Source organism: Mandrillus leucophaeus, unplaced genomic scaffold (genome assembly GCF_000951045.1).
Source record: "Mandrillus leucophaeus isolate KB7577 unplaced genomic scaffold, Mleu.le_1.0 Scaffold214, whole genome shotgun sequence".
NCBI lineage: Eukaryota > Metazoa > Chordata > Mammalia > Primates > Cercopithecidae > Mandrillus > Mandrillus leucophaeus.
In genome coordinates, this window is record NW_012102188.1 from 3,148,790 (window position 1) to 3,171,347 (window position 22,558).

Sequence of the window (22,558 nt, forward strand, 5' to 3'; positions counted from 1 at the left end):
CCTAGTTTACGGGGGGTGTGTATGGTTATCTGAAGTTACATGGGTATACACTGGTGGTGTGAGGTGTCCAGGGAAAGGAAGAGCAGTCCTGGTGGCTCAAACCCTGAGGGATGTGCGGGGGATGGGTGAGAATGTGAACAGACATGTTGGAAGCTGAATCCGTGCAGTGGCACCCACGCCTGTAGCCATCTCAGTGGGGGGTCCTTCTACGAACAAGCTTTGATTAATGATATTTTAATGCTAGTTTAGGTTTTTAGCACTCCCATGCCTAAAGGCTCTGATAGAAGCAAGACCCCCACCCCTGCCAAAAAAAAAAAAAAGCAATGATTTTTATGCCTTCCAACAGATCTCTTAAGGGGCAGACGTCCAGAGAGCCAGGTGTGCCAGGGACCTATGGCAGCAGGGCTGAACGTGCCCGCTCCAGTCTCTCCAGTGCTGGGACAGACCTCTAGATGGTGCAGGTGAGTTTGCAATGAGGGAAAGCCCCTCGCAAGGACTGCGTTTCCAAACTTGCAGACAGGACAGGGAGCAGTAAAGGAAGAGTTCCCGGGAAGCCCTTTAAATTGAAAGGAAAAGAAGCAGGGCTGGTGGCAGAGAGGTGTGCCAGGTCCCAGGCAGCCCTACTGGCCCCTAAGGACATAGAGTACCTGCTTCTGAGAGGGCTGCCAGGGTGGCCACCGGTGAAGCCTGTCACCCAGAACTGGATGTACCTGGCTTTCTTCATAGACCCATCTTCTGCTGGGACTGAAGCTGACCCACAACAGAAGCCGGGTAAGCTTTGGTCCTTTCCTCTGGTTTTCTAAACTCTTCAGCTGTGGCCGAGACGGAGGTGTCATGGGCTGGGAGAGAGCCTGGGTGCATTTTTGAAATGCATGTCATTTTTGGGTTGCGTTTGAACAAGCTTTACCGATTGCAGTATGTCTGCGCTACCAGTTATAAGACCTGAGATTGTTCCTTTGTTTTCAGGAAAACATCAGAAACCCCATTTTGCTGTTGGTTGGACATTTGGTTAGGGAGCCAAATTCTGTGTGCGCTTCACAGACTTTAAGATTTGGGCTACTGAAGCCATGGGTTCCTCCAGGGAGCGTGAAAAGTATGTTTCTCAGGTTTGCCCCTGTGCCCGGCTCACTGGGGAAGGCAGGCGCGGCTGGGACTCTAGCAGGGCTCTGTACCTGCCTCCAACTCTGTGTACCTGCTGTGCCCTAAGAGACCTTCCAAGTGGGGTATCCAGTCATGTCTGAGACCCCCCATATCCTGGCCTCTGTGTTGGTGGTGGAGGGGTGGGGAGAGGGAGAGAAGGAGGGGAATGAGTACCTATTTGTGATGATTGAGGTTTTCATTTCCAGCCAAGAGGTTCCTCTCAACACTCTGACAGAGAGTGGGGCTGTTTGGGCTCCTCGACAGGAGCCGGCTCTGATTCCCAGCCTCCCGTAGCAGCCAGGCTTTGAGATATCAGCTCAGGGAGTAGAAGGTGGCTGGGCAGGGAGGACAGCAGGCGAGGTTCCCACTGGGTTTCCCTGCCCGTGTTGTGCTGGGTCAGCAACAAGAGGGACAGTTCAAATCTACGAGGAGGGCAAATGCCGGTCAGTGGGGAGTCCCACACAGTCAGGGGCACACGCATATGAGGAGACTTACGGAGAGACAGGAGCACCTCCGTCCTCTTCCCCGGTCCCCAGGCCACTGCTCTGTGGCTCTCAAGTGGCATTTTTGAGACACTTTCTAAGCAAGAGTGAAACTGTAACAAAGAGGTGAAGAAGGAGAAAAGGGATCCAGGCATCTAAAATAGAGAATGTGTCTTTCCTGGCTTGATACGCTGAGGTTTCTATGTCATAGCCACTTAAAGCCTTTAAAGATACATTTTGACAGAGGCTACCAAAAAGAGAGTGACTCTAGTCAAGGTTGGGAAATAAGCGTTTGTTCCGATGACTGTCCACGTGCACCCTTCACGGCTGGGAAAGTTTGGCGATCCTGGTAGTGATCGGCGGGGGTCTCCACTGTACCCCTCCCCATCCCTAAGTGGGCCAGGCTGTGCCGTGGGAGGATTAATTTGTGACAGCACAGTTGGAGGATAATCTTGGAAGGACCGGTCTTCGAGAGGAAAAAGTAAATACAATTTCCCTGAAATGCTTGATTTTCACTCCCTGGCCGCTACCTGGTTTCTTGCTTTTGTGAGCTGGACTTTCATTTTGTTGGGGATACACATTTGTGAAGTTCAGAAGTGTCAGGGGCTCATCTTCGTTTCTCAGGCATCATGGTACCCTCAATGCCTAGCCCAGTGGCTGCCATTGGGCGGCAGCCCAGCATTGCTCGGGAGTGCAGACAGACCTGGTCTTACCCCATCTCACGGAGCACAAAACCGACTTGCCTCTGTTAAATAGGGAGCCTCTTCGTCAAAGTTCCTCAGGTCTCACAGGCCCACAGACGGAAGCTGGGTTACCTGACGCTCCTTTATGGGTCCAGGTGAGTGCGTTTTGTGGTTTCCAAAGAATAGAATTTATTCTCAAGGAAACGCCCAGGAACCCAGCTTCAAAGACTCAAGCAAATCTGAAATTCAAATACAGGAGCTGTAAACAGGATGGCGTTTGGCAGACAGCCTTGCTGCTCAAGTGGCTCAACCCCTCAGCTGGGCTCAGTTTCCCCTCACCCTCCTCCTAGCCTGCCTGGTGGCTGCCTGCATGCCTCAATTATCCTGGATGACACCTGCCTGCTCATTCCTTTGATGCTGTTTGTGGCTCTGCCTAGGTATTCCACCCACCAATAGTATCATTAATTAACTTACATTAAGCCCACTTAGCACATTAGATCAATTAGGAGACAAAAGCTCCGGCCAACCCTGCCTATGAGCCTGCCGCCTCCATCTCACTGCCTATGATTCTGTCCTTACTGAATTCGTATATTACAGGAAGGAATTTTTTTAAGTCCCCGATGTTACTATTTTCCTAAAAAATAAAGCAAGGAAACATAAGCCGATGCCTAGTCATTTAACCTCTGCTGAACATTTCTCTAGCACTTTACAAAGCGTTTTCATGGATGTCTTCTCTATTTTCCCAAAAAGGAAATTGAGGCTCAGAGAGGTTCACTGACTTGCCCAAAGTCACACAGCTCATAATGATTATGGGAACACCAAGAACCGGTCTAGATTAGCACTCGGAATGCGCAGGCCTTGTGAGGAGCCTGTCACTGGTAATTGGAGGGGCTGAGACTAGAATTTGTGTCCTCTGCCACCAACACTGCCACATTTTCCCCCACAAGGAGATGATGCAATGACAGCCACCAGGGATTATAAAAATAAGAGTGGAGTGAGCAACACCCGCCTTCCTGTATCTTAGTTTCCCAGGGCGTGTCAGCCCCAGACACACTCATATCCTGTCCTCAGCGGCGAGGGATCAAGAGGAAACAATCTCAGTTTTGTTCTTTGTGAACCCTCCTGATAAGTGTTTGTAGTTTTTATATAGTGAAAAAACTGTCAAATATAGGCCATTGTAGGTGGTTCAGTCGAAGGTAGTCTAGTAACTAAAAAATAATTCAAAATGGCATTTGGGGCTCGGGCATCCCAACAGCCCATTGGCCCCTGAGACAAATGAGCTTGACCATATTTAATTTTTCATCATTGTCCTTAGAGTGTCACAAAGCATTACCCAAGGATAACTAACCCTGTACAGTCAAAGCTATGGAAAAAGCTTTGCCCTGGTTCGTGGCAGGGGTCAGCCATTCATTAGGTCATGTATTAAGGGATCCTGCAACCTGAAGTGTCTTCAGTGATAGCACACCCCAAGCACATCATGCATTCCATGAAAATATGTCCAATGAATGAATGAACGGGCTCCTTCATCCTTCTTGTTAAGAGAAAGGTCACCAATTGTTCCAATGACACAGTTAGGGACAAGGGAGCTGCTCGAACATCAGCATCCCCTAAGTCAACAGCAAACAAATCCTAGTTAGCAAAGGTACCCTCTCTGGGGACAGAGACACCTGTTATTTCTCAAATGCTGCATGCCCAAAGGTGGCAAACACACTGTTTGGCCCCCAGGAAGGAGCAGACACATGCGGGTGAAGCTGGAGGCCCTGCCCCCTTGCCCAGATCCTCTTGCCCAGGCACACTCTGGAAATGCCCATCACATTATACACCCACGTACACATGCAATCAACCAGGAGGCCTTCGTTTTCCATTTCCGACAAAACAGAGGACTATGGAAAACAGGTGGGCCATAAGGAACCCCACAGAGGAAGATGCACCTGTGGTGGTAGCCCTCGCTGCACCACCCTGCGAGCTCATGCCAGCTGAACTCACTTCACGGTAATTCAGACCTACTGCTGCAAGCACAGGAGGAAGGCGCGCCTTCACTTGTGAGTCAGATGAAATCAGCAATGAGAGCAATAACAACCACAGTCACGTTACTCTTACTGACAGCCCTGAAACCCACAGTGCAGTGCAGAAGCCAAGCTTAGCAGTGGGCTTAAGGCTGATATTGTTAACTGATACCATTCAATGGCTAGATATAGGCAACTAAAAAGTGAGCCCAAATACTGAAATATGATACAGTATTAGTCTCCTGAAAATAAAAAAAGAGTTGATTCTGCCAACAATACCTTAATCCTGAGAGAAAGCACTGCAAAACCAGGCTGCAAGCAAAATGTGAGAGAGGGCATGCACTGTTCTGATGACTCTCAGATCGTTACCAAATCTATTCTCTTAAAGCTTCCATTTGCCATATTTCCAACCCCGTGTTTGCACGGAATCCCGCATGCACAGGAGGAAACAGGCAGGATTTCAAGTTGGTTTTAGCGCACATTCGTTCATTCAGCAAATGTTTTATGGGCATCTGCTACATGCCAGGCACCATGCTGGGATGTAGTGAGTGACACAGTGGTCCCATGGGTGAGGAGAGAGAACATCCCTGCACTCGCAGAACTTAGATTCTGCCGCAAGGAGAGAAGCCATAATGCATAAATCCAGCGCCACGAGAAAAAAAACAAACCAGCAGGGCAGGCAGAAAGAAGGTGCCCGGGGTGGTAGTGGGGGCCTCTTGGGCAATGAAATAGTTGAGTAAAGACCTGGGTGAAATGAGGGAGTGAACCAGGACACCCGCAAGAAAGGAGGCCCTGGGATGGGGTGAGCTGGAGATGTTCCTGCACCAGCAGGAAGGCCGTGCTGCCAGAGCAGAGGGGAAGGAGGGTTGAACAGGAGGAGAGGAGAACCAGGAGCCTGAGCGAGCCGTGGCAAGGGGGCTGGGCTCTCATTGAGTGTGACAGAAAGGCAGATAGAAGTCAAGTCACGGCAGAAGTTCAGCCATGGTGGCTCACGCCCTGTGTCGTTCTGGAACAGTCAGTGCCCACACCACCCCATCCCATACCATGCCGGTTGCTGTATTCTGAGTATCAGTTCCTAAGGAGCTGGGTCTCCAAGTAGCCTCTTCCTGAGAGAGCTGGCTTGGCTGAGGTGCAGGGCAGGAAGGGCAGACAGCAGGAGGGCTGGCAGGAGAGGAATGATCCATTTCCACCCACACCTGCTCCCTTGGCCATTAACACGTGCCAAAGGGATCCATTGTGAGAAAAATTATAAAGACCCTAACTTGAAACACGTGATTACACTTCCAAAAATCTGAAAGTAGATTATCAAGACTCAATAAGTTGTGCAGAGAAAGAACACTCAGCAACAGACATCGCCGTTGCCCTCCTTGCAGCCCTGCTGGGACACTCCCACAGTCGCAGAGCCACTGGCCAGCTGCACTCGCTTCCTCCTCACTTGGAGAGAGGGACACCTTCCAGCATCGGATGCGAGATGGAGTGATGGAGTAGGGACACAGTGGCTCCCTGACAGCTCAGTTGGCAAAACTGTTGGGGAATGGGTTCAGAGATCACTGATGCCCTGGGCCAGCATGCCAGAGCTGTTCCTGTTGACTCCATATGGCCTTTGGAGTTGGGGAGAAGCTTGCTTCCCTGCCCTGTCCCACACAGAGCCACCAGCACCTGGAAAGTTTGATTTCCTTCCTCATAATTGGAGGATGGAGGTCAATTAGGAGGGAAGTCAGCCTGGAGGAAGATACCTGTCTCTGGGAAGTCCAGGGCAGTCAAGGCAGACAGATGGATCATGAGGGAGGAGCTGGAAGCGCAGGATTGTTGACTTGATGTCTGGTTGGGGTCTGATGAATACAGGAAAGTGCAAGTCCACAGGGAATGCTCCAGTGGGATGCAGATGTCTATTAAGTTGGCTGATCTTATTTACCCAGTTAGATGTGGTTTCATGGTTTACTGTTTGGATTGAGGCTCTGTGTCCATGCATAATAAACATTACCTCTGGCCCAGAAAAATCCTAATCCTTAAAAGTACGGCAATGCACTGAGCATCCCTAAAAGGTACTTTAGAGGAGTCTCAAGGTTCGTTTTCTTTAAGATTTAGTCCTTAATAAAGACTCAAAATGGCTGTTCCTAAAGCCTCCTGTCTATAATGAAGAAGATAAATCAGAGTATACACGTTGGGGATGTGTTTGTTGACATGCGGCATCCCCTGCAGAAAGCCTGTATCTCCAAGAAGTGTGGTCGAGGGAAGGCACTGACAGCTGAATTTAGAGTGGGATCTGTAAGCAGCACAAACTAATCGTGCATCGGTAGATTTGCAGAGTGTGGTTTTCTGTTGATGGGTTTCTTTATGGGCAATAAAATCTCTAATAAGTATCATTTACATTCAGCAGAACTCTTTGAATTTTAGCTCATTCTTAGAGAGATTTGGAGAGAAAGAGACCATCCCTGCACATGCAGCAAGCACCTGGCCTGTCTGGGTGGCCAGTCCTTGTTCTGTGGCCACTGTGATCCCTGCCAATGTCCAAGTTTCCCACCAGCACTCACTAAGCAATTTTGCTTCTCATTTTATGGGCAGAGGTAACCAAAACAAGGAGACTTAGGTGACTCAGGACACTCGGTTTTGAGTCAACTCTTAAAACCAGGAGACAAAACTTTCTCTAGAATTACTGCCAGTTGGTTTCCAACTTGAGGTTTCCAGATGAAAATTATTATCCAAACAGACCACACACAGCACTCTGACTTGCCTTTGGTGCCTGGCGTGTGCGAGGGAAATGGCGCTGGAGAATATTATCCTGATGATTATCACAGTTGTTGCTTTTGAAGGCAAATATTTATTTTGTGAAGATTGCAAAATGAGGTACAACAGAATGTTGAGCTCCTCCTTATGTTTACAGAATAAACAGAACTGAGACACTGGCAAACGCCAATGTCCCTAGTTCTCAAAGGACTGGCTGCATGCCTCCCGCGGCATCAGTTAAAGCAGGAGCCTCTGGAGATGCAGGCCTTTGGTGGTGGGATAGCCTCCCACCGGGGAGGGTCTGAGGCTTCCACCCACCTCCATGGGTTCATCTCTGTAAACGGCTCTCCCACTGTGGGCTGGATGGGGTTTGAGGTGACTGCTTTCCTGTTTACGCTGGAGCATAGAGAGGACACTGCATTTGCCGTAATACAATGGGCTCTAGATCTTACTCAAGGCTTTGTGAGAAGATCTAATAGAAATAGAAGACCTGGCCCCTATTCTCGTGGCCTAAAGCATTGAAAGGAGGAAATAGGAGAGATAGCCAAATTGCACTGCGCTGTGACTGAGCTGTTAAACATCTGTCCCCGCCATGGCACTGACTGTGCCCTCTTTGAGGACGGGGAGCATCGTCTGTTCATTCTCTGGCACCTAGCACAGTGGCTGCACAGAGTAGGTATTCAATAAATGTTGAAGAAACCCACATTTATTGGGCGTTTGTTACACTCTTAGCATTTCCGTCTTAATCTGCACAGCAGTCCTGTGAAATAGAGACAGTCATCACTGCTTCACACATGTGCAGAGTAAGGCTTGGAGAGGTGAAGTGGCTTGCCTGAGACCTCCCTCCTGGTAAGTTCATGGACTTCGCCTTGCTGTCGTTTCCATGGGCTCGTTCAGAAATGAGAGCTGGGATGATGTGGGCTGTTTCAAATTAGCTTGAAGTCTAACCTTGTATCATAACTCTCTCAGGTGCGGGGACAGTATATATCAGGCAGGGGTCTAGGTGTAGACATATGTGTAAAAGGCTAAACATGGCTGAGCTCCCCAGAGACACCTCAGCAGACAGCCCTGCTGGCTGGCCCCAGGTCCTGGACAGGTGTTGTTTGGGCTGCAGGATGCTGGGAACTAGAGTGGAAAATGGAAGCTTCTCTTTCTATCCTCAAGGCCAAGAGCAGACCTGGCCAGTCATTCTTCTGACAATAGCAGTCGCACCAGACCTAAGACGCGCCAGACAACTTCAACCTCAGGAGCCTTTCTTCTTCCCTGAAGTCGGGTTGGACTGGTCCTGGTGGGGTTGGACTGGCACAGGCTAGCCACCTGGGGCGGGTGTGGCTCTGGAAAGAATGCTGGTGGCAGGGTGGGGAGGAGCCCAGCCTCAGGTGGACGCAGTCCCAGAGCCAGCCCCTTCCCGTGCTAATGGTGGAACTTCAGATCATCATTGCTGGGTAACTCTGTCACTTCAATTCCCCGAGGGAAGGTCACATACTTGCCTCATGGGAATATTGTGTGGATTTGCGAGAGCCAAGGCAGGCAGAGTGCTTAGAACGGGGCATGAGCATGCTGGAAGACCCGCCCACGCTCCGTATGCACTCACGGGCTGAGTTTAACGGGTCACCTCAGCCTCTTCCTGGCAGTCATTCCTCATGGTCTAGTCCATCAGAGGTCCCTGTCTTTCCTTGGAGCAATCTATCAATTTGGTCAGGTTTCAAAACGCCATCTGGACCCTGCAGTTAAGGGGCAGCTACACAGGGATTGGTGTGGGGACGCCGCAGGCTCGGCCAGCTCCCATGGAGTACGGTGCCAGGTTGGCCACCTCCCCACCAGTGACACCCTGACCCCACTCTGACCACACTTATTCAAGCTCAGGGCTGCTGCATTTGTTCCTTCTGCCTAAAACACACTGGCCCCAGATGTCTGTGTGTCTTGCTCATTCCCTTCAGTTCTATGCTAACCCATCGTCCTATCAGAGAAACCCTCCCTGGCCCCACGCTGTATAAAACAGCAGCTCCCACCACCAAACTCCCGTTTTACCTTTATTCATAATAGTGTCCACTAAACAACTTATGCAGACACACGTAATATCACATAAATATTATATATGTTTGAACCTAGAACTTGGTGAGTAATAAGCATTAGCTTGAAATCACGACTTACTGCTGAGGTGAGGGGCAGGACATGCCCACCAGAGCGGGAGCGGCAGTTTCCTCCTTGCTCTCTAGAGTCTCCCAAGGGGGCTTTTGCGCTCCTCCCCTTCACAGAGGTTTCGGGATGTGACTCACATGGGCCTCCCTGGGATTCTCTCACTGCAGAACTGTCCGGAATCAGTGAAGCAAATAGGGAAGAGAATGCAATGAGCTGGGGTTAAAGAACAACCAGGAGGCCTTGAAATAGTACAGTATCAGGTTGAGAGCAGAGGAAGTGGTGAGTGACTTGCCTGCCGCCACCCCCCCACCCCGCCCCACGCCATCCAGCTGAACTTAACGCTGGCCGGTCTGTTAAGTGTGAGTGTGTCCATGATCACTGATACAGCAGGCTTGGGAGGTGAGTGCATCACACTGATTTTCAAATAAAGAAGCAGAGGCCAGGAGAGTCACGTGCCTGCCTCATCTCAGCCAGTGCAATAGAGGCACAGCACCCTGCTTCCCACCCCCTAGCTGTGATGCCAGGTGTTCCCCCACCCATGTGTTGCCCGTCAGAGCCAAGCTGGTTGTCAGGGCCTAGAGGGAAGCATGTCATGTCAGATGGCCAAAGTGAAGAAATTTTATTCAAGGGACCCATTTGGCTGGTGGCGTGTGCCTCGGTGGCTCCTCTGTTGGCTACATCTGCCTGGACCTGCTCAAGCCCTCCTCTGCTCTGCAGTTCCTGCCGTCTGCATCCTTCATGATTAATCTGACCTTGGGTAGGGAGGCAGGAGGGGCTTCTCTTCTCCACAGCCCTGCACCTCAGCAGCCTGGCTCAGGGTCTCCAGGTCCCCAGCCACCACCTGACATGCCCCTAGCTTACTAGCTTGCTTTCTCCAACCCCTCCCCGCCTTCAGCTGCTGAAGGGTATGCCATACGTGTGTGTGTGTGTGTGTGTGAGAGAGAGAGAGAGAGAGAGCCACCAAAGCTTGGGATGGGGATTGAACCAGGCTGGGGGAAGTGGTGGGGCAGGAGGCAGCCCAGCCCAGGGTCAGCCCCTGCAAACAAGAGTGTTGGAGGAGTGAGGTTCACCAAATGGAAGAGGCAAATCTGACTCTGAACTTCCCCGACCAGATGACACCTTTGATTCTGCATGTCTGGGTTCTAAGGTGCAGATTCTCCTTTTACCCAACAGCAAGAAAGATCTGTTCCTTAGGTGAGGGTCAAGTACTGGGGCGGTGGATGGAGAAACACAGTGAGAGGGAGGGGCAGCCTTGGCATCCTCAGATGGTTCCGCATTTCCGAGTTTTCGGTGAATCTCATTTTCCACAACACTGAACGTTTTTGAAGCTGGCACCTCTCTGCTTACTGAGTGGATGCCTCATTGGAAATGGAATGTCTGTGCTTCACACACCACACCCCCTCCCGCCCCTGCTGAGAACTCTTCCGGGTTAATGGTTTCCTTTTGGAAAGCTTTCAAGTGGTCTTCGTTGGAGTTTACATTATCTGCTTCCCTCTGCTCTGTATGTGGATTATTTGCCTGTTGGGTTTAATTTAACCAGATTTGCAGCTGTGCTAACAACTTCATTGGTGCCCTCCTGCTTTCAGAACGGATTTTCCCGTCTTTTCTTCAGCGTACCGATAGACGGTCTTCATACCAAAGCCCACGTGGGGTTGGGCGTCGTCTGCTGGTGGTCTGCCTCACTACAGAACGCATTTCCTCTGACCGAACTTCACTGCATCTCAGGTTCTAACTAGGTCGCTCTAATATTTTAATAGGAATAGTTAAAATAAATTATTTATTAAAAACCACTGTTAAACAAGAAAAAAAAGCCTTTCCTCGGTGCTCTGAACCTCAGCCTCCTTGGGAGGATCTGCGTGTTCCCTAAGCCCGTGGCTCCCTTGGAGCTCTACCCTCTAGAAATACATTGTGAAACTCTTGAGGCATCTACCAAATATGACAAACCCACAGATTAGCAAAGACACGCAGAGTCGACCAAGTTTGATGTTTTTGTTATTTTAATGAGCTTTTTGTGCTTAATAGGAAACCTGGCCACCTAATAATGACGGTGATTATTGGGAACCACAGAGATGTAATCAGATGTTCTAGACATGGATGGTGTATTTACCCCTTAAAACACTTCCACGCCCTGCCTGGATCCTTTTCTGCTCCATAGACCATTCCCAGTGAAGGCTGTAGCTCAGCAGGCCCTGCACTTGGCATTACAGCACGGGACCTGTGTAGCCTTGCCCTCTGGGGCCCTTTGCTGGTCTCCCTACCCTGGGCTCTTCCCTATGTCAGTGCCATTTGTTGGGAGAAGGAAGAATGACTTTGAACCTCAGCCCTGTTCTATGGATGAAGGTGGCTGGAGTTCCTCTATGAGAATAGAAGCTCCCTGAGGAGTTTCATCTACATCCACAGAGGCCATAGATCCTGCCTGTGGATAAGAGAAAAAGCAAATGGCCGTCGTTTCTTTACTGTGTCATTTAGTATGATGTCTTGTGGTTGATGAAGGCTTCAGAAGTGTGTGAACCAGAAGTAGAACAAGAAAAGAGGGCGCGGCACTCAGCAGGAGCTGTCCGGAGGTCTCTGTGGGTCCCTCAGACACCAAGTCCTGTTTCCACCATCAGCTCTGAGGCCTTCTGTTCACCGGGGAATCTCCAGGGCTTTGTCAGCATTTGAAACAACAGTGACTCCTAGTGAGAGCCGGGTCCCAGGAGGGAGGACGTCCAGATGCCCCCAGTCCCACCTCACACCCAGGAACAGTCTTCCAGTCCAGGAACACTTAGAAAGGGTGAGCTCCTGGCTGGGCACGGTGGCTCACGCCTGTAATCCCAGCAATTTGGGAGGCTGAGGTGAGCGGATCACAAGGTCAGGAGATCGAGACCATCCTGGCTAACACGGTGAAACCCCGTCTCTACTGAAAATACAAAAAATAAGCCGGACGTGGTGGCAGGCTCCTGTAGTCCCAGCTACTCGGGACACTGAGGCAGGAAATGGTGTAAACCCGGGAAGCAGAGCTTGCAGTGAGCCAAGATCGTGCCACTGCACTCCAGCCTGGGCAACAGAGCAAGACTCCATCTAAAAAAAGAAAAAAGAAAAAAGAAAAAAAGAAAGGGTGAGCTCCTCAGGAGTGGAGGTGAGAAGCCACCACATCTCTGGGCGGCATGGGCAGTGCTGTTGGGCCGTGGCAGGGTGGTCACTCCTCCTAGCCAGGGTTGAAGGGCACGTTGGCACCCTATAGCCTTACCCATCTAGGAAAACCCAGGCCCAGGCTAGTGGGGGCCACTGGAATCATTCAGCGCCTCCTTATTGGCGTCCTGATCACAGCACAGGTGTCTTTCTAAATGGAGCTTGTTCTTTCCAAACTGGGAAGTCAGAGGTATTTGGATAGTTTTAGATTTAGTGCACCTTCAGACACTTTTTCATCTCAGCATTTGTCAGTCCTCACTGTGCACCCAGATCTGGGATTCTAATGCCAATCTCCAGTGAAAAGAACCAGGGCTCCTTGAGAAGCAGCTGGCTCCAGAGCTGGGGCAGGGAAAGTACAAGAGGAGCCTGGAGCACCTTGTAGTGCCAGAAAGTGAAGAGGTCCTAAGAAAAGAAAAAGAAGAAAAAGAAAAAAAAGGGGGAGCATGTCTAAGGGACACACAAACCAGTTAAAAGAGCTCCCAGTCACCGAAGCTGGGACAATCTGAGCAGCAAAATAAATAATGTAATATTGGATTATCACCCGGAGTTTAAAATGAATACCCACGTGTTCACACTGAAAATAAATGATGGACGGATGGACAAATACATAACAGAGAAGAGGCAGGTCTCCCGTGTAGAGGAACTCCAGGCAATTCTTGTAGATGCTGTGCCCTTGAGGAGGTGGAGCAGATAACTCCCTCCCTCAAGTGTGTGCTCCACCTGGAGACTTCCTTCCGAGGAGCACCGAAAGGAGTCACTTCACAGTGGGGAATCCTGCCAGTCACTGCCTCATCCCAGTGATCAAGGCCAGCATTAGCAATCCTGAGCCATGCTGGTAGCATGAACCGTTCACGTGATGAGAATGGCACATTACCTCTGTAGCCTTCCTCCCAAACCCATAGCCCCAGTCTGTCACTGGGGAAAAACATCTGACAACTCTCAGTTGAGGAGGATTCTACAAAACACCTGGGCAGTGCTCCTCAAAACTTCTGAGTCATCAAAAACAAGGCAAGTCAGAAATTGTCTTGTTAGCCAAGAAGAGCCTAAGGAGGTATGATGACTAAATGTAAAGTGGGATGCTGGATGCGATCCTGGAACAGAAAAAGAACGTTAGGAGAAAGCTAAGGACATCTGAAGATGTATGAAATTCAGTTAACAATAATGCACCAGTATTTGTTCATCAGGGATGACCACTGTATCGCATCATGTAAGATCCTAAAAGGAAAACTGGTGTGAGTTCCCAGGGAACACTCTGTATGTATTTGCAACTTTTCTTTTCTTTTTCTTTTTCTTTTTTTTCTTTTTTTTTTTTTTGAGACAGAGTCTCGCTCTGCTGCCCAGGCTGGAGGTGCAGTGGCGTGACCTCGGCTCACTGAAACCTTTGCCTCCCGGGTTCAAGCAATTCTCCTGCCTCGGCCTCCTGAGTAGCTGGGATTACAGGCAGTGCTAATTTTTGTATTTTTAGTAGAGATGGGGTTTCACCATGTTGGTCAGGCTGGTCTCCAACTCCTGACCTCGTGATCCACTCCCCTCGGCCTCCCAAAGTGCTGGGATTACAGGCATGAGCCACCGTGCCCATGACTACTTTTCATGGTGTAAATCATTAAGATAATGTTCATAAACAGGGTACCATAGTGTCTAATACAAAATACACCATCAATATGTGGCATTTCTATTTTTCTTATTATTTCTATTTGCAGAATGGATGGACAGGATGGTCTTACTCTCCTGGAAGTGGAATGTTGAGCCTTTTGTGAACAAAGATGATGCTTACAGCTCCGCAGTTAGTTTAAAATGGGTAAGAGCCTTGTGCTGAAACCCTGTAAGCCTCATCTTCAATCCCAAGAAAAGTTGTCATTTACATAAAACCAAGAGCCAGTGGCGCATCCAAAAGTTGAAGGGCCTTTGAGAACTCTGATGATATTTTCTTTGTTGTGAGATGGAAGCCAAGCTTGTGGCTCCAACCAAAAAATTTCCAGGTTTTGTAGTCATTGTGGAGGTGGGAACAGGCAGTGGTCACCATGTGTGGCATGGTTCTCGGACACAGGACCCTGGAAAGTACATTTCTCCTTCTATTCTTCCGGGGGCAGCCAGCACCCTGGCAGGTGAGGGAAGAAGTCATTGAGGGTTCCAGGAGCCACACTCACAGGCTGGAAGTGTCCATGGCAGTCACGAAGGATTCTGCCAGGGTTCAGGCCCATGGCATCCTCAGGTGCTGGAAAGCACTGGGAAGCAGGAGAAATGAAGGTGGGAGGAAGAGTGAATGCCCCTGCTAAAGGCCCCCTTCTGAGTCTCAGCATCTGCGTGGGCTGTGAGCCATTGCTTTGTGACTGACAGATCAGATGAGGGCTGTTTGTTTATTTTTCAAGTGATCCCATCAAGTTCTCCAATCACAGCCATAGCTACAAGGCAAGCAGAGCGGGGAAGACACCCGTCACCCTGTGCAGACACTGCTTTTACCAACACTTGGCGTGCAGGGCAAGGCACCAGCTTCTGAATCCAGGTCACCTACAGTCTCTTTTTTCCTAGGCTGCCTCAGCCCGTTGCAGCCTGACTTGGCCCTGCCCCGGCACTCCCACAGTAGGCAGGATTGGAAAGGGCAGTGGCTGGCTTGTTGGCACAAAAGCCAGCCAGGAGGGTTGGACAGGTGCTCCAGGGCCTGGGAGGAAAGAGCGGCGACCACACCATGCAGTGCCCTGCCCCTGTTTTGATTTGGTCATCATTGTCTGTATTCAATCCCAAGCGTGTTGAGAACTGGGCCGGCATGGCTATTGAAGTTCTGTGGAACAGAAGCTGGTCTCTTACAGGGGTGTGGCTGAAACAGCAAAGGACTGGAAGGCATATTAGTCATCTGTGCTGTGTAATAAATGACCCCAAAATGAAGCTGCTTAATACAACAAACGTGACCGTTTCACAGCTTCTGAGGGTCAGGAATCAGGGAGCGGCTCCGCTGCGTGGTTCTGGCTCAGGGTCCCTCCTGAGGCTGCAGTCGCCTGGGCTGCAACATCTGCGGGCCAGGCCAGGCTGGAGGACTCACATCCGGAGGCCTCGCAAGTGGCTGTGGGCAGGAGGCCTCAGCCCCCTGCCACGGGAGCTCCCCATGGCTGCCCCTATGTTGCCCCTAAGTGACTGAGCAGCAGCCAGGGCAGAGCAGGAAGCTCAGTGCCTTCGGTGACTTGGTCTCTGTAATTGCACTGTCCCTTCTGCCCTTTTTTCTGTTGACTAGAAATGAGTCACTAAAATCCAGCCCATTCTCACAGGAAGAGGAATTAGGCTCCACGTTTTGAAGGTGGTATCAAAGAGTTTGTGTTCATGTTATAAACCGCAACACCTGACTTCTAATGCCAACTCCTCTTTAACTTCTGTGTAACCTTAGGCAAATCGCTCTAAATCTCTGGGCCTCAGTTTCTTCTTCCATAAAATGAGAGAGCTGATCCTATCTCTAATACCCTTCCACTTAGCTCTCACACCCTCACACCTTCATTCATTCTGGGCATTTATTTACTAAACATTTACTCGGCTCTCTGCTAGAATGCCTGGGGAGTTTCAAAAAGACTGATGCCTGGTTTTAAGTCTCCCCTGGTGATGCTAGTGTGTGGGCAGGGTTGAGAGTCCTCCTCCTGGTGTCATAACCTGAAAATGTGATGTGCACGCAAATCATCTGGGGGTCTTATTACAATGCAGATTTTAATACCGGAGGTCTCGGGTGTGGCCTGAAATTTGGCATTTCTATCGAGCTCCTGCGTAATGCAGTGCATCCCAGGGACCACTCTTTGAAGAGCAAGTTCCTAGATGCTGGAAGAAAGGCACAGAAATATAAAGATGATTCCCACCCTCACGGAACAAGGAATTCAGCTGGAGACAGAAAACGTGTAGCCAGCACCATCAGGGCCTGACCGCCTGCCCAGGATGTGGCCCAGGCACCAGGACTGAGTCGGAGGGGGTGAAGAATCCCCCAGTGAGCCCGGTCCCGTCCGACCCTATGATTTCCCCACCACCAGCATCATCCCCTGTCCCCTCATCTCCACAGCAGGACACAGCGTCAATCCAGATCCTCTGTGATCTTTGCAAGTCTTCCACGAGTTAGGTTGTTTTGCTGAACAGTAGTTATTTCCACAGAGAAAGAAAAGAATTAGCAAATGTATCACTTGTATTTGTTCAGTCATGTAAACTATTCTCCAGGTTAAACATCTCTTTAGTGAGCCTGCTTTTATTGGCGCCATGAACAAATTTAAGTGTGTTTTCTGAACTTATCTACATGGAGTGAAATTCTAGGCTTATGGAAATTCTAGTGAAATATCTTTTAAAAACCTGCAAGTAACCATCGTCCTAGCTTTTATTCTTTCTACCTTATGGTTTTTCTGTCTTCTCCACAGGACCCTCTTCCTATCCCCTGAGCAGGAAGGAAGTGAAGTATTCGTAGAATCTGGGGCCTTGGTCCCCTGCCCCGCCCTGGTTATTCTCTCTCCCTGGGCCCAGTGCTGTGTGGCCTGCCTGCACTCCTGTCCACCTCCCTGCCCAGCCAGGCTCCCCGGGCACCGTCCAGGGGCTCCAGCTCCCAGACCATCTCCACTCGGTGTCCTGCCCGCCCTGTGCCTCCATATAACCAAGGCAATGTGAGGATCCTCCTCACTTCATATCTCAGCTTCTGAAACAGACTCCTAGGTGAACTCTGGGTTCCCAGGTTCTCTTCGCACTAACCTTTACACACCATTTGTAGATTAATAGTCCTGAAATATTTCCTGCATCCTGTCACTGACTCCAAACATCTCATGTCTCCTGGTGTCCTAAAGAAGCTTCTTTAACTCAAATGCGCACCACCTGGGGTTCTGCTAAAAAGGCAGATTCTGACCCACTGGGCCTCAGGTAGGACCCGAGATTTTCCAGCTCTGAGGGGCTCCCAGGCGATGCTCCCCTCTCAGTGCAAAGTTCAAGCAGCAAGATTCTGCAGGATGAGGTCCCACTACCTATCCGTCATTTTCCACAGGGGAAAGTGTCTTCTGAGCCAGACTCATCACGTCACCCACATAGCCAAGGCTCAGACGTCACCAAAGCCTGTGCTGGGTCGGCAAGCCCCTCCCTTAGCAATTTCCCCACTTTTAACTGTGTTTAAAGAAATGTTTAAAGACATCTGAGTTGTATGTTCTTATGACCCAGATTGAACTCTGGATTCTCCTTGAAGCGTCCTCTAACTCAGTGATTCTTTTGCCCCTTTTTGGATCCCTGCACAAGTTAGCTCTTCATCATACACTGCCTTGCATTGTTATTAATATTTTGGGATTTTTGTTTTGTTTTGTTTTTGGTTTTGGGGTTTTTTTGAGACATAGTCTCGCTCTGTTGCCCAGGCTGGAGTTCAGTGGTGCGATCTCGGCTCACTGCAAGCTCCGCCTTCCGGGTTCACGCCATTCTCCTGCCTCAGCCTCCCAAGTAGCTGGGACTCCAGGTGCCTGCCACCACACCCGGCTAATTTTTTTGTATTTTTAGTAGAGACGGGGTTTCACCGTGTTAGCCAGGATGGTCTCCATCTCCTGACCTCGTGATCCACCCACCTCGGCCTCCCAAAGTGCTGGGATTACAGGCGTGAGCCACCGTGCACGGCCTATTTTGTTTGATTTTGATTTTTTTTTATATGTTTTTATCTTTCCAGCTAGCTGCTGAGACCCCCGGGACTGCAGCTCACACATCTTCCACTTCTTTTATATTTCTTTCAGCACAGAGATGGTGTTGTGCCTTTAGTAAGCACTTAATAAATATCTTTTCTTTAAATGACTCAAAGCAAAATTCCTGTACTTAGTGAAAAATTAGTTTGAGAAATAAAGGGAATAAAAACAAAATTGAAACAGAATGACCCCCCTTTTACAGCCCTCCGTGAATAGCATATAAAGGTCTGCTTCATGCCAACATCCTCACCGAGTCCTCGGGGCCAGGACCTGTATGCCTTTGGAGGCCTGGCGTGGTGTCTGCCCATAAACATTTGAAAAATGCATGATTCCTGAGTTCATTAATCGTTCTCCTCTCACCGGAGACACAACCATCTGAACTTAGCCAGCACATACAGATCAATAGCAGCAAGAACAAGACCAAGAAAGTGGCTAATTTCAAATGAGGTCTTGGAAAGACAGAATCAAAGTGCATATCTAAAAATAGGTGGGGCGGAGGTTGGAGCTGAGGGCAGAGAGAAGAGCAGAAAAAAAAGAAGGTTGTCAAAGCCAAGGTTCAGCTGCCGGAGATCAACAGCAGCATAGAGCAGAGGAGGCTTCTTTCTTCATCAGCCTTGTTGAATCCAATTCTCAAGGAGCTAAAACCATGACTGTCACACAAGGTAAACTGACTGTGCATCAGGGACTCATTCAGTTGCTTAATGAGGGATCCCTTGAGGTGGCCTCGCAGATTCCAGGAGCATCTGAGGAATGGAATAAGTTAGGATAACAAAACTGCTTAAGGTCCCACAGAGCAATGAAGTCTTATAAACTTTGTGGTTGTCTTTTTTATCAGGCTAAAATCTGCAAGCTAACGTGTAACCCTACCGTGACTGGGATTTGGCCGAATAGTGCATAGCAGAGTGAAGCTCAGGTACACGCCCCTGGAGATGACATCATCTCAGGCAGGCCTGGGTCCCTGGAAAGCTAGTTTCCTTCCACATGACCTTATTTCCTAGCGTTCGATGACTTTTTGTATCAGCATCCAGCTCTACCAGGGCTACCCAGAGTAAAGGGGGCAAATTCTGGGCACAGTAGTGGAGAAGAAAGAGCCAGCTCACTTCTTCCCTGACACCATGCCTGTGATCAGGAGGCGCAACAGACAGACTGGTCACCACGTAGCCTTGGCTTGCCCTCTGAGCATGCCTACCACCCTTCTGCTCCAACTCTCAACAAGCCAGAAGGTTTCTGTGGGCTCCATGTTACCTCCTCCTGGTTAGAACTGCTAGGGGGAAACCTCCCCAGGCCGAACAGAAAGCACTACATCCCTGATTTGCAAAGCTTCAACCGTCAAAAGGACGCATGCGCCATTATTTTTCTATTCGGGATGCATAATCCAGAAAAAAAAAAAAGGGCTCAGAGACCTATGAGTTCAACCGTTCCATCTCAAATGTTGAAGTATGTCTGGGTCAGCCGTGATTTAGTAGATCTAGGGGGCTCCAGGTTCTTCATTTCCAACAGGCCGTCTGGCGATAGTGATGCAGCTGGCCTGTGGACCCCACTTGGAGAAGAGACAGTTTCCACTAAAGTGAGAACAATGACAGTGCCGTCCCCAGGTGGTTGCTGTGAAAATCAGAAGATATTGTCGCTGTGCAGCACTCAGCTCCATGCCAGGCTGACCTTCCGCCCTGGGCCTGGGACTGAGGCATTCTTGGGACAGTGGGCACATGGCCTAGGCTCAATAACACGTCTCTCTATGATGTCTCCACGCGTCCTGTTCTGTGTACCTGAGCTGTTTTCTACCCCTGTGGCTGAGGCCCTCTGTCTCCGCAAAGCTGGATTTGACAGGTCTTAGACTGGCTAATCTTGAGGGTTTTCCATCTTTTGTTTCTGTGAAGTCACTGCTCTCAATAACATTGTTACATGAAGAGAAATTTATCTTGGTGGGTTCTTACTTTCCTTTTAAAAAATATCCACCTATGAAGCTCTCAAACAAGCAGAAATCCACCGTCTAGTTTTTCCCAATAGATTGTGTTATCGGAAGCTTTGAGGGATAAGGGGAAAAGAAATTGGTTTATGAAGTAAAATTGAAGCAATTAAAGGATCAAAATCACCTTAAATTTTTCTACAAAGACACACTCTGTCAGGCATGGACAGCCCCCTGCTCTTTCAAGTTTTATAGCCACCCCGTTTTGGCAGAAAAATTAGGAAGTCACTTGTTGTGCACAGGACTGTTGTAAACCTCTTTGATAATAAAAAAAGGATAAAAAGACAAGTAGGAGAGCCGTAAACACAAACTTTAAAGGCCTGGAGAATAGCAGGCTTCCCCTCCTCTGCTCCTGCTCTTAGCCCACAAGCCCTCAAACCATTTTCTACAGCACATTTGCTGCAACCTCAGGGACAACATGAACTATTGAAGTAAAAGAAAATTCTAGCCTTTGATATTCTTCATTTTTTTTTCTGTTTTTCCCTGTGAAATATGAACCTACAACTGATTATCCCAGGGACTTGATCCAAAAACATAATTTGGCCGGGTGCAGTGGCTCATGCCTGTAATCCCAGCACTTTGGGAGGCCAAGGCAGGTGGATCAATTGAGGTCAGGAGTTCAAAACCAGCCTGGCCAACATGGCAAAACTCCGTCTCTACTAAAAATACAAAAATTAGCTTGGCATGGTGGCAGGTGCCTGTAATCCCAGCTACTTGGGAGGCTGAGGCAGGAGAATTGCTTGAACCTGGGGAGCAAAGGTTTCAGTGAGCCAAGATTGCGCCACTGCACTCCAGCCTGGGCAACAGAGTGAGACCCCATCTCAAAAAAAAAAAACACATTGGCTGGTCTTTGGGACAGACTCCAGTAAAGAGGGTCCTGCTGTGACTTCCTTTCGCTTCATCATGTTTGTGGAGTTGTTTGTCCTACTCGGCAGTTTAGCCGAGGATAGTGGTCCCCAGGCAGTCAATCTTCCCTCCACTGTGCTCGCTTCCAGGGCTGGCACTTGGCCTCTGCCAGCAGGGAGCCCTGCATGTGGGCTCAGTAGCTTGGGAAGCCCTTCTCCACAGGCAGAGCCAACACAGCTGAAGCTCATTTTCTCAGAAACCCTATAGCCAAACACAGTAGTGCTCCTGAAGTCAGTAGGGTTTCCTTACTATTTGAATGCACTTGGGCACCACAGAACTCTCTGATGACTTTTGTTCAGACGGAAATTGACCATTTCCTCATAGTCTTCAGGTTGAAAGAGCACCGGGTATGGCTGAGACCACAGGCTCTAACCCTGCATAACTGCACCGGGTCCCGTGACATGAGGCATAGGACTTCCTGTGCCCTGTGAGGAGTCACTCCACAGGAGCTCCGCCTGTGACTGGCCTCCAATGCCCCTGCATTTCTTAAAGCTTTGAAGGGACTTAATGCCAGTCTCTGCATAGTAAATCTAAACCCTTCACCCAAAGTTCATGTGTTAATTGCAAAGATCATCTGACTTTAAAATATTGATAACAGAAATAACAAAGACAGAACTTGAGTAGGCAACAACATGTTGGCAGATAGGTCTTTGCATTCTTGAAATTTGATACGTAAGATGGCAGAGGGGATAAAAGACCAGGAGGAGAGGCTTGCTTCAAAGTTGGTCTTATCAAAACACCTTGATATGTTAATGACTTTCTTTACAGAAGTTCAAGGCTATAAACTGCTTTAGATCCAAGGATATGGTGATGCTGAATGTTTTAATTGTGGTATTAACAGCCCCAGTTGTAAAAGGGAAGGTGTCACTCAGAGATGAGGGACAAGGCCCGAATTTTATAACTGAATTTAATTGGCACTGATTTGAGGTTGATAGTACCTGGTTTTTCCAGTTTTCAGGAAATACATCTTTGCCTGGGGGGGAGAGGGGGGAGCACAGAAGGGAAAGGTGGAGGGAGAGTACATGATGCAGGAGGGGAGGGGAGGGTGCTGCACATCAAAAGGCCCATCTTGAATTTCCTGTGATGTGCTAAAACCCCAGCCCCCCACCACCACATCAATGCACAGAGCAGTCACACCTCTCCTACATCAAACCCCAATTACTACACACCTAGGGAAGGTGCCCAGCTCTCCCACTGCAGCAGTCACCCAAATGAGAAGGAAGGAGGCACACAGACACCCAAAGGTAAGAGGAAAAGACCCAAAGCCAGTAGAGCCAAAGAGGAGAAAATCGTGACGGGGTAAAAACCTTCTAAGGATCTTCCTGTCTGTAATGTCTTTCTCTCCCCAAAAGACCTGTATCTGGGAACAACTGGGTCATTTATTATCTTTTTTTTTTGAGACGAAATCTCGCTCTGTCTCCCAGGCTGGGGTGCAGTGGCGTGATCTCGGCCTCCCAGGTTCACGCCATTCTCCTGCCTCGGCCTCCCGAGTAGCTGGGACTACAGGCGCCCGCCACCACGCCCGGCTCATTTTGCTTTTGTATTTTTAGTAGAGATGGGGTTTCACCGTGTTAGCCAGGATGGTCTCGATCTCCTGACCTCGTGATCCGCCTGCCTCTGCCTCCCAAAGTGCTGGGATCACAGGCATGAGTCACCGTGCCTGGCCCATTTATTA

General features: G+C 49.4%; 1 protein-coding gene across 1 annotated transcript in view; it reads left to right on the forward strand.

Annotated features, from left to right (window-relative positions):
• Positions 1-471: 471 nt before the first annotated feature.
• Positions 472-22,558, forward strand: part of EDAR (ectodysplasin A receptor) — a 103,976-nt gene continuing 81,889 nt past the window's right edge. The window contains exon 1 of the mRNA XM_011980556.1: positions 472-771. The gene's annotated coding sequence lies outside the window, so the exon portion shown is untranslated. The remainder of the gene's footprint in view (positions 772-22,558) is intronic.